The sequence below is a fragment of the Schistocerca piceifrons genome, chromosome X, assembly GCF_021461385.2.
Source record: "Schistocerca piceifrons isolate TAMUIC-IGC-003096 chromosome X, iqSchPice1.1, whole genome shotgun sequence".
NCBI lineage: Eukaryota > Metazoa > Arthropoda > Insecta > Orthoptera > Acrididae > Schistocerca > Schistocerca piceifrons.
In genome coordinates this window covers 664191611-664207915 of record NC_060149.1, presented here as the reverse complement: position 1 = coordinate 664207915, position 16305 = coordinate 664191611, and positions in this window count along the sequence as shown.

Here is a 16305-nt window from a genome sequence, read left to right as displayed (position 1 = left end):
TTTCGCAGGGATCAAATGAAGGGTAGAGCCACGGGTTGTAACACATCTGAAATGTAACGTCCACTGTTCAAGCCGGTGGTCTAGCGGTTCTGGCGCTGCAGTCCGGAACCGCGGGACTGCTACGGTCGCAGGTTCGAATCCTGCCTCGGGCATGGGTGTGTGTGATGTCCTTAGGTTAGTTAGGTTTAAGTAGTTCTAAGTTCTAGGGGACTTATGACCTAAGATGTTGAGTCCCATAGTGCTCAGAGCCATTTGAACCATTTTTTTCCACTGTTCAAAGTGCCGTCAAAGCGAACAAGAGGCGACCGAGACGCGTAACCAATGGCACCCCATACCATCACGCCGGGTGATACGCCAGTATGGCGATGACGAATACACGCTTCCAATGTGCCTTCACCGCGATATCTCCAAACACGGATGCGACCATCATGATGCTGTAAACAGAACCTGGATTCATACGAGAAAATGAAGTTTAGCCATTCGTGCACCCAGGTTCGTCGTTGAGTACACCATGGCAGGCGCTCCTGTCTGTGATGCAGCGTCAAGGGTAACCCCAGCCACAGTCTCCGAGCTGATAGTCCATGCTGCTGCAAACGTCGTCGCACTGTTCGTGCAGATGGTTGTTGTCTTGTAAAGGTCCCCATCTCTTGACTCAGGGATCGAGACGTGGTTGCACGATCCGTCACAGCCATGCGGATAAGATACCTGTCATCTCGACTGCTAGTGATACGAGGCCGTTCGGATCCAGCACGGCGTTCCGTATTACCCTCCTGAACCCACCGATTCCATATTCTGCTAACAGTCATTGGATCTCGACCAACGCGAACAGCAATGGCGCGATAAGATAAATCGCAATCACGATAGGCTTCAATCCGTCCTTTATTAAAGTCGGAAACGGGATGGTACGCATTTTTCCTCCTTACACGAGGCATCACAACAACGTTTCACCAGGCAACGCCGGTCAACTGCTGTTTGTGTATGAGAAATCGGTTGGAAACTTTCCTCATGTCAGCACGTTGTAGGTGTCGCCACCGGCGCCAGCCTTGTGTGAATGCTCTGAAAAGCTAATCATTTGTATATCACAGCATCTTTTTCCTGTCTGTTAAATTTCACGTCTGTAGCACGTCATCTTCGTGGTGTAGCAATTTTAATGGCTAGTAGTGGATGTTAACTTCACATATACGCCAGGAATATAATCAGTCTCAGAACTCCAGAATGAGATTTTCACTCTGCAGCGGAGTGTGCGCTGATGTAAAACTTCCTGGCAGATTAAAACTGTGTGTTGGACCGACACTCGAACTCGGGACCTTTGCCTTTCGAAGGTACATGCTCTACCATTTGAGCTACCCAAGCACGACTAACGACGCGCCCTCACAGCTTCAATTCTGCCAGTACCGCGTCTCCTACCTTCCAAACTTCACAGAAGCTCTTCTGCAAATCTTGCAGAACTAGCCCTCCCGGAAGAAAGGATATTTCATATCAGCGCATACTCCACTGCAGAGTGAAAATCTCATTCTGGAAGCATCCCCCAGGCTGTGGCTAAGCTATGTCTCCGCAATATCCTTTCTTCCAGGAGTGCTAGTTCTGCAAGGTTCGCAGAAGAGGTTCTGCGAAGTTTGGAAGGTAGGAGACGAGGTGCTGGCAGAACTGAAGCTGTGAGGGCAGGTCGTGAGCCGTGCTTGGGTAGCTCAGATAAGCTCAGCGTGTTCGGTTAGAGGGTTACGTGCCCTCTCTAATAAAAAAAATGAGTGAATAGTTCAACGAAGAACTTGAACAGGTGGAATGGGACGTCCGCCCCGAATGAATGTAACGAACAAAATGAGATTAAAAGATAAGATGGTAGAGCACTTGCCCGCGAAAGGCAAACGTCCCAAGTTCGAGTTTCTGTCCGGCACACAGTTTTAATCTGCCAGGAAGTTTCAGTCTCGGAACTTTTTGAATGGACTGTGTATTAATTGTCTACCAGCCCGTTAATATACAATATGAACAACGAGGGCCCCGATACGTTTCTGGGGCACGCTTGAAGTTACTTCTACTTCCGTCGCTGACTCCCCATCCCGGATAACATGCTGCGTCCTGCTTGCCAATAAAACCTGCATTTAGTAACAAATAGAAAGAGTTTGTTGAAAAATTAAACAATTTTCATGCTGATACTCGCGGAGATGATGTTGCTACTCCGTTATGCGTACTTATTTATTGATTCAATTCGTCCGTCGATTAGCGAATCGCCGGCCGGGGTGGTCGAGCGCTTCTAGGCGGTACAGTCTGGAACCGCGCGACCGCCACGGTCGCAGGTTCGAATCCTGCCTCGGGCATGGATGTGTGTGATGTCCTTAGGTTAGTTAGGTTTAAGTAGTTCTAAGTTCTAGGGGACTGATGACCACAGCAGTTAAGTCCCATAGCGCTCAGAGCCATTTGAACCATTTTTTGATTAGCGCAAAGGCCTACCGAACGTGGGCGTTCTTTCGCTACGTCGAGCTGTTTAGAAGAGGAGCAGCCGATTGTTAAACAGCGTCGTAACTACAGAGCCACTTCACTACGCCATGGCTGCATACGTTTTTAATTTCTTGGCTGTGGTACAACTGGGATTTTATGCCGTTTGCAGAGAGTAGCTTCAAGACGAATAGAAAGAAAATAAAAGTTGAGCATTTTTACAAAAAAAAAAAAGAAAAAAGGAAAAATGTTCTCTACACATTGAAGAAGCTGTTGGCGAGATAGCAGTTCTAATTTAAAGCATTGGAATGGGGTCGCGTTATCAGAGATTCCGGCGGCGTAACGAGTAACGAGTCGGCGTAATTAGGAGTCCGGTATCGCCTCGGCGGTGCTGCTGCCTTATTAGCGGCGCTATCGGCTTCGCCTTTTTGTGCGGAGGAAACGTGCCGCGAGCTCATTATCTCGCCACAGAATCGGCTTTTCAGATAAGCCGCTAAAAGAAAGAGGCGCTCTGCGCAAGCTCTCTTATAGCTCTCGCTGAAACACTTCGACAGCCCTTATAAAATACGAGGGCGTGCTGAAAAGTAATGCCTCCGAATTTATTATGTGAAAGCTCTTAAAGTTATTTAAACAAAACAAACGTTATTATCATTTGACGTATTTCTTCTTCATTTCCACATATTTCCAGTTCTCTGCCACTAGAGGGCTACTATCTGTAGCGCATAACATGGCAGTGTTTAAGTTAATTATGTCGGTGTGTGTGAATCAGCGTGCTGTAATCGAGTTTCGCATTGGAACAGTTCGTCCACACACTGAGCACCTACTCCTTCAGCGTGACAATTCCAGACCACACACGAGCGCTGCGACATCTGCAACAATCCGACGCCTCGCGTGCACGCTTATCGATCATCCTCCACACACTCGCGACTCAGCTGCATCCGATTTTCATCTGTTTCCGGAATTTAAGAAACATCTAGAATTTCACTCTAGTAGTGGTGAAGCGGTGCAAGCAGAGACGAGGTTGTGGTTCCGTCAACGAAGTCACACATTCTACAGTGCTGTTATCAACAAACTGGTCTCTCTTTGGGAGAATGTGTCCGCCGCCAGGGTGCGCATATTTAGAAATAAAAATGCAGACACGAAGAATAAAAATGTAAACTGTTAATAATGTGTGTTTTATTTAAAAGTCTTTAAGAGTTTTCACACAAAAAATACGGGGTCATTACTTCTCAGCACAGCATGGTCTGTTCTAGTCCACGGCCAAAATATATTAATTGTTCCTATTGATACTAGAAGCTTTCAAACATTTCACATGTTTATCGGTCGCTGATACTGAACATTAGCAGCGTACAGCACGCGCATCGAGATAGCTCGTTACTCGTGACCTTGGCAGCTGCCTGGGTGTAGCGTATCGAGAAACTCGTGGCACAAGTACTCTTCGTAGAGTGTTAGCTGGCACTCGGCGAGGTGCCTGAAGCGAGCGACCGCGCAGCGCGCGTTTTTGCAACTTCACAGGCTCAAATGGTACCGCGAAATTTGGGACGCGACGCGACTGGGACGCGACACGCGCCTGCGCCGGGTCGCTCGGCGTTTTGTGGTTGCGGCACAGTTTCCGCCGCCGCGCGCCACGCGAAGACTGTAGGGGTGAGGCGGAGAGCGGGAAGGCAGTCCTGCCACATGCTCTCTTCGGCATGGCGCATATGGGCAGTGGAAGTATTGCCAGTCCGAAAAATACAGCCTTATGGTCTACTGAATTTTGTTATCACTGAGTAGTGTTCCGTTTTTCGCCGTTTAAGCGCTCCATTTATTTTCGTTAGTACGTAATAATTTTCAGTTACAGATATCTGTACAGTTCTTTTGTTTTGTTTCTTCTTTTGTCAAGAACAATACACAGTTCAGTAACTGGTGAGCCATTAGCCATTGGGATTATATCTTCTGCATCCACAATATTTTCAGATCATAATAAGGGACAGACGATTCATCGTGACGGTAGTGAATAAGGAAGTAAGGAATATTTTAAAATCACGTGATCTAGAAGCAAGGTAGGAAAGTAAAACAAGGCTACCTACCTGCTGCCTGTTATGCTGACGTATCCCTACGAGCTGTTGCAAAAAGTCAAAAAGGTGCAATTACAACAGATATGACCTCATTTTGCTTCTGGTAAAAAGCGTCCAAGATATGAAGTACGTAAGTTTCACTATCTTCACTTGGATATGGATGTACTAAGAGACATTATACTATGAACATGTCGACATCACATTTCTACTGCAAGCTAGAAACAGCCAAAGAGCACTCACAAAGAGCAATGTTTTAATTGGCTCGCGGTGATGAGAAAAAGCATTTCATTTGTTGCATGCACATTTTCAGCATTAATAAACTAATTAAATTACACAAATGAAAAAAACTAGTCGTTATTATTACGAAAGTAGGAATATCCTAAAAGAGTGTGGTGATTAGACATATGTAATTTGTTGAAATGTACGGCTGACATAGGCAGATCTACTTTCACGACAATGTTTTTCGAACACCAGCTCACAAGGCACACATGGCTAGCTTCCGCATTCCTGTCGAGCGCATTATCCTTCGCTGCTGACAGTACACTGACCATTGTGTTGTGCGACAGATCAATTGTTTATTTTTCTCAGTAACAACTATTTTATTCGCGATCACACATGGTCAGTTTGGCAAGCCGTAAGTGAGTAGCCAGCATCTGGCATGTGTCTATCATTCCGCCTGAAGTAACGATCGTCATTATTTTAATTCTGCTCAGATTAAGAGAAGGAATAAAATCCTTTAGTAAGTTTCCATTCCAGTCACTCAGTGTTAAAAATACGATTGGTTACGGGCATTCAACCAAAACTCCCACAGGATTGGGAATTTAATTTTGTGTGAGTTGTTAACCTTTTTTCATTCGAAGAAGCATCACTATTTATGAGTAACGGCCACATCCCTCTTGTGGCCGGTTTAATTGTTCTTCCTTTGCTAAAACACAGTATAATTTGCACGTACTCATCTTAGCTATTGCGACACAATTCTGAAACAGAGTGCCTCATTATACAAGTAACTGGCAATCACAGAGCTCAAGAGCTTACGAGAAACCTCATAGTGTCGGTTTGCAGTAACATACGAGAAGAAATTTCATGTTTATTTTCATACTAGGAAACTCTTGTTTCGATAGGTGTCGCTAACTCTTAAAAAATTACAGTGCCCGAGTGAAAAAAATAAAAGGGAAGTATATCGCCATAAATAAGAAAGTTCAGCCGGTCGTTGTGACCGAGTGGTTCTAGGCGTTTCAGTCTGGAACCTCGCGATCGCTACGGTCGCAGGTTCGAATCCTGCCTCGGGCATGGATGTGTGTGATGTCCTTAGGTTACTTAGGTTTAAGTAGTTCTAAGTTCTAGGGAATGATGACCTCATATGTTAAGTCCCATAGTGCTCAGAGCCGTTTGAACATTTTTTTTGAAGAAAGTTCCGTGTGTTAACGAATTGGAAAAATACTCTCCTCCTTGTGTGCTATCATTCGCCAAGCTTTCGTTTCAATGTCTCGAGCGGTTTAGGAGATATGAGTGATGTTGCGAGTATTTCATTCTCAGGGCGTGAGATCGGAAGTGAGCGAGCTACATGGAAACCATTTTCTCGAGATCGGAGGCAGATAGAGACGTCCTCCCAAGTCTAAACAAAAATTCAGCATGTTAGCTAAATTTCATACGCAGCAACATATGGTGAAACACGCACCAAACGGAAAATCATAGCGAGCCCTATTTTTCATTTCAAACTTTTCGAATTTTGCGTAGCGTCTTACTAAAATGTGTGTACCACAATAAGTATGACCATTAGCGAGATGATGGGCCCTTTGCCACGAAGCTGACATACGACGCTACAAGCAAGGTAAAAATGAAATATTTTTACTGAATAGTTTCTGTAAAATCGTTTGAGAAAGATTATAGTGTACGCGCGCTTCGTTTCTGTCAGCGCTGAGCGTCGACAACCGGCGCGTGCAAATACGTGTACGCGTCGCAATATGCGCTGGACCTGCGCGACATGTGCGAAACGTGCGCGTCGCGCTGTATTGTCGTGTCGCGTCTCACGTGCTATACGCGTCTCAATTTGCGCTTAGGCCAAAGGAGTCTGCCGTTTGCTGTCGCTCCCGTCGGCCACCGAGTCGAGTGTCAGCTTGGATTGCGCGAACAGTACGAAAGCTCATAAGCGATTACGCTCCTAAGCTACGCGTTCCGGCCCGAGCCAATCGGCACCGACCGAGGTCCATGTGATTCTTTGCCAATGGCGTAATTCGGATGCCGTATGGAGAGGTAGCACACAGCTCTCCCGGCCGTTGTCTGCTCTCCTGTCGTTTGAACCACTGTTTACTTGTCAAGTAGCTCGACAATTGCCATCACGAGGCTGAGTGCACTATGTTCAATCACCCCACCACGTGAAAATCTCTGGCAGTGCCAGGAATTGGACACGGCTCCTCAGCATTAGCAGCCATACGTGCTGACCACTGAGCTACGGAGACGGACGTTCGTACTCATCGCGGACGGGAAATTGATGAAGCGTGATACTGAATAACCTGCGGTGAAAACTGTATGCATGATAAGTACACTATGAATGCATTATTTTATCATAATAATATTTCAATCTTGGAGTTTTCTTGCCCTCTTGTTTACAAACATCGTGATTCGATCAGCACACGAATGTTACGGAGATGCTTCGTGAACTCAAATCAGAATCCCTGGAGGGAAGACGACGTGCTTTTTGCGAAACACTGTTGAGAAAACTTGGAGAACAGGTATTTTCAGTAGACTGCAACACGATTCTGCTGCCGCCAATGTACAGGGTGTATCAAAAAGAATCACACGATTTGGCACGTCTATATTTTTCAAACTAATAAACATATACAACGAATTTTGTTTTTGATGAACGGGAAACGCAAAAAGTTTTCTTTCATACTTTTTCACAGGTGTTCAATATGCCCCCTTGAGATCTACGGCATATGTCAGTGAGATATTCCAATTGTTCCCACACTGCAGCGAGCATATCTTGAGTGACAGCTTCCACAGGTGATGTTATGCGATGCCTCACTTCTTTCATTACCGCGGGGGATTAGCTGAGCGGTCTTAGGCGCTGCAGTCATGGACTGTGCGGCTGGTCCCGGCGGAGGTTCGAGTCCTTCCTCGGGCATGGGTGTGTGTGTTTGTCCTTAGGATAATTTAGGTTAAGTAGTGTGTAAGGTTAGGGACTGATGACCTTAGCAGTTTAGTCCCATAAGATTTCACACACATTTGAACATGTTCATTCATTGTTGTTGGTAATGAAGACACATAAACACAGTCTTTTATCAACCCCCACAAGAAATAATCACATACAGTCAGGTCTGGTGACCAGTAATGTAAGGCTGAACGATCTGGTCCAGTGCCACAGATCCATCGTTCAGTAAACCGTTGATTTAAAAATTCCCCCCTTTCCAGATGCCAGTGTGGCGGTGTCCTATCCTGTTCGTAAATGAAGTCGTTCGAATCAGTCTCCAACTGTAGGAAAAGAAAGTTCTCAAGCATATGGAGGTATGTGCTTCCTGTAACAGTGTTTTTGGCAAGGAAAAATGAGCCATACACCCTTTCCCGCGAAACTGCACAAAACACGTTAAATTTTGGAGAATCTGTCTCATTTTGTACAACTCAATTTGGTTGTTCCGTACTCCATATTCTCACATTTAAATGGAATGTTGTCTCGTCACTAAACACTAAGCGTGGAAGAAAATTCTCATCCTCCAATCTAGCGGTTCAGGCGCTCAGTCCGGAACCGCACGACTGCTACGGTCGCAGGTTCGAATCCTGCCTCGGGCATGGATGTGTGTGATGTCCTTAGGTTAGTTAGGTTTAAGTAGTTCTAAGTTCTAGGGGACTGATGACCACAGATGTTAAGTCCCATAGTGCTCAGAGCCATTTTCTCATCCTCCATCTTGCCAAGAACGAAATTACAGAACTCCACACGTTATTGTTTGTCACCTTCAGGAAGAGCTTGCAGTAGCTGAATTTTGCATGGTTTCGTGTGACGCAACACACACCAGCCGGACATCACGGACCTGTTGAGCTGTCGATCCGCACGCTGAACGGATTCTCCTCGTAAAACTATGGCGGATGCGTTTGACGTCTGTGTCGGACACTCGGGGACGGCCCGGCGATTTGTTTTTACACAAACAACCCGTTTCTCGAAATTATTCACGCCATAGTCTAATGCTCTGTGCTGTAGGAGGATTCACATCATACCCAGTACGAAAGTCACGTTGAACAGTTATTACTGACCCGCACTGCACAAAACGTAGAAGACAAAACGCGTTCTGTTGTCCCGACATCACTTTTACTAGAACTGAAGTGGGCGCACACTGCTGCAACCTGGCGGGAACCATGTAAGACTCGAGAGTTTGCTCTTTCCAACAGTACGTTGTTCAAACATACATCTCAAACAATATAATAGTTATATTTTTTTCCAAATCGGATGATTCTTTTTGATACACCCTCTATACTTCGCTCAAGAACCGCGAAGATAAGATAAAAGAAGTTAGGGCTCGTACGGAGGAATATAAACAGTTGTTTTTCCGTCGCTCACCGAGCGAGGTGGCCCAATTGTTAGCACAGTAGACTCGCAGTCGGGAGGGCGACGATTTAGACGCCATCCTGATTGCCCTGGATCGCTTCATGTAAATGCCAGGATGGTTCCTTTCGAAGGAGCGGCCGGCCGGAGTGGCCGAGCGGTTAAAGGCGCTACAGTCTGGAACCGCACGACCGCTACGGTTGCAGGTTCGAATCCTGCCTCGGGCATGGATGTGTGTGATGTCCTTAGGTTAGTTAGGTTTAAGTAGTTCTAAGTTCTAGGGGACTTATGACCACAGCAGTTGAGTCCCATAGTGCTCAGAACCATTTGAACCATTTCCAAGGAGCACGGCTGACTTCTTTCCCCATTCTTCCCTAATCCGATATGGCTGACGATCCCGCTGTTTGGTCCCTTCCATCGAATCAATCGACGAACCAACATTTCCGTCATTCCATGTGCCGGTGGAATCGGAAAGGAAATCAGTAGTAGTGGTACATGGTACCCTCCAGCACACATCGTACGGTGTCCTAAGGATTATGTATGTAGAGGTAAGTCAGAAAGTAGCCATACTTTTCTTTCGTTGAGCATACGCCTAGAGACAAAAATTTTGTCCGCTATAACCATGCTCAATTTATGAAGTTATTTCATGACTTTTCATTCAGTAATCTTTAATATGTTACATACGGGTAACTCTTAACATCCATGTCCTCGGTACTGAACGTAACCCACGGGACTAAAGGTATTGTATTCAGGCACTATCCGAAATTGAAGACAGTAGTCTACTATTAAACATTTGTTCTGTCGAATACCATTCCCCATCTACCACATCAAAATGGTGAAGCGAGTTTTTCGAAACTAGACGACGAGAAAAAAGCAAGGACGGTAATGTTACGTTCATTTTCTCCATAATCGTCGCGAGCTGAAACTTGGTAGGCAGCTCCTTTCATTAATAAGAAATATTTTTCACATTTTTATGAAATCAGAGGAAAGCATTTTATATTTAAATCCGTTATCGAAATTTGTTTGACGTTTCAAATTACGTTTTAACTTTTTATAAGGCGGCATCTTCCGTATTTCCGAACATTTGTGCTTAACTGAGCTTTTCGTCTTTATGTGGAGTAAAAGTAACATAAATAAGACTGTGAGCGACTAAAATGTACCAATTTCTGTAATTTTAGCACCCCACTGTCCAGAAAGTGTAAGAGGTGTAAAATAATTACAGCTGTATGAACACAGCCGGCCGGGGTGGCCAAGCGGTTCTAGGCGCTACAGTCTGGAACCACGAGACCGCTACGGTCGCAGGTTCGAATCCTGCCTCGGGCATGGATGTGTGTGATGTCCTTTCTTTAGTTCGGTTTAAGTAGTTCCAAGTTCTAGGGGACTGATGACCTCAGATGTTTAGTCCCATAGTGCTCAGAGCCATTTTGTATGAACACAGACGGATTTCGTTGACTCGGACACCAAATGTTTATCGTCGGTTCCTTCCCCATTGCAACAGTGCCACAGTATGCACGAGAGTCTTTTTTTGTTATTTTTTAATTTGGAATTCGGCAGCTAACGGCTATATAGCTAGACAAATGTAAGTAACAGACATAGAGTGCAAAACGTGCATGTAAAATATTGAACAACAGGTTTTAGTAATTTAAAGGAAAAAATAGAGGAACTATATAACATTATTAACGGTTAACACTGGTGTTGTGTTACAAATATAAATGTACAAGTACACGTTTGACAAAGGTATTTGATGAAAAGACTGGGAACAACACAGCTACAAATGTTCAGAGCCTAAGCTGAAATAATTATACAAATATAATATACATATTAACATGAAACAACTGTCAACGTAGTTCCCACCTCTGCGTCATTACACAAGCGAGTTTTGATGGCTGAGGGGACAGGTTGTGCCACTCGACACTACGTTCTCGTCGTAACGGATGTTATACTGCCGACCGCCTGCTTTTTCGTCCTCTGCCTGCAGCTTGTGGTACGCAACAAATATACGAAGTCTCTCAAACGGCTAAGTGCTTACTGGACAGTTTAAATTTCCCTAATGCAATGCCGCGACCACAGTGGCGGCGGAGAAGTTCGCGACGGATAAAAACGCCTGCATCATACGTGCCGTCAAATAGCGCAACTGACACTGGGGGCAGATTTTTGCCCTGTGGTGCAGCGTTATTCTTTTTCGCCTTGCCGCTGTTACACTGCAGGCCGCGTTTATCGTCGCTCCGCTGTAGAACCTCGACTGACACGAATAAAAAGAAGGAATTTTTACGATGTCATATTGAGCTTATAAAAGCAACACGCAGAAAGATAAAATTTCTAATACATTTACAAATAACTGGTAAGTATTAATCTTCTAACTGCGCCATTGTACAATTTTTTCGATAATGGAAACCTAATTTTTATTTGAATAATATGTATTACTATTAAGTTTCCTGGCAGATTCAAGCTGTGTGCTGGACGAGGACTCAACCCTGGGGCCTTTGCTTTTCGCGGGCAAGTTCAAGTTCTCTACCACCTTTTTGTCGTTCTATCTGTCCGTTTCTTCGTCGTTTATTGTCATTAGATGGCATGTCACCCCTGCAAGTTCATCGTTAACAACTTCACTCCTTTTAGTTTTTTATTGTTACAGAGAGGGGTGGCCAGCGCCTGATCGAATACATTGAGTTACCGTGCTGGCTTTCATCTCCTAGAATCCTTTGAGGTACTGGCGGAAATTAAGCTGTGGGACGGGCCTTGAGTCACGTTTGGGTAGCTTGCCCGCGAAAAACAGAGGTCCCGGGTTCGAGTCCCAGCCCAGCACACGGTTTTAATCTGTCAGGAAGTTCCATATTGCTGCACACTCCGCTGCACACCGAAAATTTCATTCTGGTATGCTACTATTACTTGCATATGTACCTAGATGACGCAATTTTTTAAATTCGTCTTACTGATCTCCCACATAGATGCTGTTCTAGCTCTGTGAACCCTTTTCCTTTCTTCAGTCCTCTTCGTCCTTGGTTTCTTCGGAACCTCATTTTCTGGAAGTAGTGTTGTTGTACTTGTCTTCAGCACTAAACTGGTTTTATACAGCACTGCAAGCTAGTCCATCCTGTGCAGGCCTCTTCATCTCCGAATAAGCGCTGCAACCTCCATCCATTTGAACCTGCTTACTGCATTCGTCACTTTGCCTCATGTCCACAGTTTTTGCACCCCACACTAATGACTCTTGATGTCTCAGAATGAGTCCTGTCAATCATTCCCTTCTTTTAGTCAAGCTATGACACAAATTTCTTTTCTCCTTATTTCTATTCAGTATTTTCTCATTAGTTCAGTTTTCTTCTGTAGCACCACATTTAAAAGGCTTCTTTCCGTCTGAACTGTTTATCGTCCTTGTTTTGCTTCTGTTAATATTCATCTTGTATCCTCATTTAAAGACATTATTCATTCCGTTCAGATGCTCCTCCAACTCTTTTGCTGTCTCTGACAGAATTCAATGAATGAATGAATGAATGGAAGGGAAGCAATGGTTGAGAAGGGAGTAAGACAGAGATGTAGCCTACCACCGATGTTATTCATTCTGTACACAGAGCAAATAGTGAAAGAAACCGAAGAAAATTTTGCAAGAGGTACTAAAGTTAAGGAGAATAAATAAAAACTTTGAGGTTCGCCGATGACATTGAATTCTGTCAGAGACAGCAAAAGAGTTGGAGGAGCATCTGAACGGAATGAATCATCATCATCAGATGATGATGATGATTCATTCCGTTCAGATGCTCCTCCAACTCTTTTGCTGTCTCTGACAGAATTCAATGTCATCGGCGAACCTCAAAGTTTTTATTTATTCTCCTTAACTTTAGTACCTCTTGCAAAATTTTCTTCGGTTTCTTTCACTATTTGCTCTGTGTACAGAATGAATAACATCGGTGGTAGGCTACATCTCTGTCTTACTCCCTTCTCAACCATTGCTTCCCTTCCATTCCCTTGGCCTCTTATAGCTGCCGTTTGGTTTCTGTATCAGTTGTACATAACTTTTCTCTCCCTGTATTTTACTCCTGCTACCTCCACACTTTGAAGGAGTGGATTTCAGTGAGCAATGTCAGAAGTTTTCTCTAAGCCTACAAATGCTACAAACGTTGTTTTGCCTTTCTTTAAGCAATCTTCTAAAATAAGTCGTGGGATCCGTTTTAGATCTGGTGTTCCTAGATTTCTCCAGAACCCAAACTGATCTTCCCCGATGCTGGCGTCTATCAATTTTACCATCCTTTTGTAAATAATTCTAATCAATATTTTGCAACTGGTTGTACCATCCAACAGCTAACATTTTCACTTAAACAGATTCCTACGTACTACCTCCAGTGTTTCTTTGGGCTTTCTCGAGGTCCTTTTTAATTTGCTGGGTCCATCGCATATTCTTTAGTATTCCTTACGTCTTATAATTTTAAGTGGTCTCGTTGTTGGCAGTCTTTGAACACGTCCATAAAACCTTAATCTTCGTTTTCTAATGTCTACTGTCAGGTTTGATAATTTCTCTGTTCCTTTATGGGATTTAAGTCTGTATCAGTCCTTTGTTTTCTCTGAACTAAGGATTTTTCACATAATTCTTATTCCTCCAAGATGTGAATAATACGAGGGAAGATCGGAAAGTAACGCACAACAGTTTTCTGTTTCTCCTCAGGTATTTCAGCTGGAATGTTGAAATTTCACGACGATGTAGTCTGAAGTTTGCGCTTCAGCGAGTATTTTGTTTTCACGTGCAGCTCTAGCAAGAGAAGCCTCAACTTCGAAACAAACATGGCACGCATGGTACTGTCGTCAACGTGTGAAGTGCAGCGGAGTGTAGTTCGAAATTTTTGAGCTAGAGGGCATAAGACGAGCGAAATTCACAGGGACATGTGTGGCGTGTATAGGACCGACCCACTGTATGGACCGCAGCAATATCTCCGGGCGATCCGCATGGTGTCCAAGAGGGCCGTGTGAAACCAAGTGATTCGCCACGCTCTGGGCGGCCGGTAACATCTGCAACCCCGCAGAACGTCGGAGCCATTGAGACAGCGACTTTAAACGACCGGCGTGTGCATCTGCGAATCTTATCGCAACAGTTCAACTTTTCTATGGTGCAGCGTGCGGTACTCTTCATGACATGTTGAAATTTCGTAAAGTTAGTGCTCGCTGGGCGCCTAAGAATCTGAAAGACAACCACAAGACCCAGCGAATGATGACAAGCTTGGATCACCTCACGCGTTACTCCGCGGGTAGGTATGACTTTCTGACAGAAATCGTGACTGGTGATGAGTCGTGGGCGTACCACTACACGTCCGCAGCCAAGAAGGCCTCTATGTAGAGGAAACATTCTGGTTCCCCAGTAGGAAAAAAATTAAGAGTGGTTCGGTCTGCTAGGAAAGTGCTTTTGACAGTGTTCTGGGATATGCATGGTGTGTTATTTGTGGACTTCGCTGAACACAGGACCATTTGGCCGGCCGCGGTAGCCGAGCGGTTCTAGGCGCTCAGTCCGGAACCGCGCGGCTGCTACGGTCGCAGGTTCGAATCCTGCCTCGGGCATGGATGTGTGTGATGTCCTTAGGTTAGTTAGGTTTAAGTAGTTCTAAGTTCTAGGGGACTGATGAAAATGGCTCTGAGCACTATGGGACTTAACATCTGAGGGCATCAGTCCCCTTGAACTTAGAACTACTTAAACCCAACTAACCTAAGGACATCACACACATCCATGCCCGAGGCAGGATTCGAACCTGCGACCGTAGCGGTAGCGCGGTCCCGAACTGTAGCGCCTAGAACCGCGAGACCAACGCGGCCGGCGGACTGATGACCTCAGATGTTAAGTCCCATAGTGCTTAGAGCTACAGGACCATTGCGAATGCTGCAGCCTACATTAAAGCATAGTTAGGTTGCGTCGTGCCCTTCATGACAAACGCCATAACATTAATGCCGGCGGTGTCAGACTTCTTCATGACAATACTTGCTCCCACGTTGCTGCTCCTGTTCGTGAGAAAATCGTCAAATACGAGTGGGAGATGCTCCACCATCGACCATATTGTCTGGAACGTGCACCGTCAGATTATCATCTTTTTGGTTCCGTGAAGAAATTCCTGGCCGGCCAACGTTTTGCGACAGATGCGGAAGTGAAATCTACACCCTGCAGATTGCTATACTCCAAACCAGACTTTTACGAATAGGACACATTGAAGCTGGTACCACGATTTAATAAATTTGTTGAGAACTTTGGTGACTATGTAGAAAAATAGGAAAAGACGTAAGTTCATTTGTGATTTTTTTGTTTTGTTACCTACTGAACTTTTTGATAGTAAAATTATTGTGCCTTACTTTCCGATCTTTCCTCGTATATAATTATAACAGAAAAATGAATAATGACGCTGGGATAATTTATTAAGCATAACAATATTCCTTCTCCATAAACTATGGGCCTTCCCGAGGTGTGTTGGCGTGAGTGTTTCAACGACACAGATAGCTGTACGATAGGTGGAACCGCAATAGTGGGGTATCTGCAGAGAAGCCAGACCAACACGTGGTTCCTGGAAAGAGACAGCAGCTTTTTCAGTTGTTGCAGGGACGACAGCCTGGTTGACTGACAGAATTGCCCTTGAAGCATTAGCCAAGAATGTCAACGTCTTGCTGTGCTGGTAATATGAATGGCTGAAAGAAGGGCAAATTACAAAAAATGGTTCAAATGGCACTGAGCACTATGGGACTTAACAGCGGAGGTCATGAGTCCCCTAGAACTTAGAACTACTTAAACCTAACTAACCTAAGGACATCACACACATCCATGCCCGGGGCAGAATTCGAACCTGCGAAAGTAGCGGTCGCGCGGTTCCCTACTGAAGCGCCTAGAACCGCTCGGCCACTCAGGCCGGAGGCAAATTACAGCCGTTATCTTCCCCAAGGGCATGTAGTTCTTCTGGTGGTTAAATGAAGATTTCATCCTCTTGAGTAAATTATTCCGGAGGTTAAGAAGTCCTCCATTCGGATTACTCAGATGGATCTTGTTATCGGGAAAAACAAAACAGGCATTCTACAGGTTGGAGTGTGAAGTGTTAGATCCCTTAACCAGGGAGGGAGGTTAGAGAGTTAAAAATGGGAAATGGAGAAGCAGAAGTTAGATGTTGTGGGAATTAGTGAAGTGCGTTGGCAGGAACAACAGAATAGCTCTGGTCAAATGAGTCCAGGGCTATAAATACAAAATCAAATAGAGAATGCAGAAACATAATAACAAATAAGAAAATAAGAATGCAGTTAAGCTATAATAAACAGCATAGTGAACGC